This window comes from Anneissia japonica, unplaced genomic scaffold (assembly GCF_011630105.1).
Source record: "Anneissia japonica isolate Jap-2015-1 unplaced genomic scaffold, ASM1163010v1 scaffold287948_len850469_cov200, whole genome shotgun sequence".
Lineage (NCBI taxonomy): Eukaryota > Metazoa > Echinodermata > Crinoidea > Comatulida > Comatulidae > Anneissia > Anneissia japonica.
Genome location: NW_022699796.1, coordinates 397537 through 398458, shown reverse-complemented (window position 1 = coordinate 398458; position 922 = coordinate 397537).

The following is a 922-nucleotide window of genomic DNA, read 5'->3' as shown; positions in this document are numbered from 1 at the left end:
AATGCTTTAACCAACACATCGTTAATCAGGGATGCAAGATGACGCTGTGTATAAACAATTGATAAACTTAACATTTACTCGTGAATTGCTAGGTACAAAAACGTAAGCTAACATTTCCAAATCGTTATTTTTGTACTTTTTGAAAATCGTACACACACTTTCAACCCCCTCCCCCAGCGTACGTTTTGTACGCGCGTGAAAATGATGAAAATAATGGATGACCCCTTAAGGATTTTAAAATATTCCAAACCTGTACGCTTAAAAAAAAAATAAATAAAATAAAAAATAAATAAATAAAGTTAACTTAAAACACAAACAACACGATAGGATATAAAGTTTGAGAGAATAATTGGTATACTGTACTGTATTTCTGAAGTGCCATTCGTTTTAGGGTTGCTACAATCAGGAGTTACAATCGATCAAACAAAGGAAAAGCACTATCTATTTCCTTATGTTCCAAAAAGGAAGATTTTGGATGCTATTTAAAATTTGCTGGAGATTGAAAAATTAACTGTGTGATTAATCTGCAAAACAGATTGATCACAAAATCAGAAGCATTATCTCAAACATCAGAACCCAGCTTTTATTGTTTAAAACTGTCGGGCCCCATTGAATGAAACTACGGTATTATAGTTTATATTATATTTTGTTTAAACAATGTCGGGGGTGGGGGAGGGGGAGGCCCTCGCACTTGGGGCCCTGGCGTTCCCCCTCCCCTCCGTCAGCGCCCGAGACGCCACTGATGTAACAACTGCTGATTGTAGCAACCTCAAAAAACGAACGGCGCTTCAGAAAATACAGTACAAGTATACCAATTATTCTCGCAAACTTCATATCCTATCGCGTTGTTTTTTATTGAAGTGTACAGTTTTTTGAATATTTTAAAATCCTTAAGTTAACTTTTTTTTTTTTTTTTTTTTTT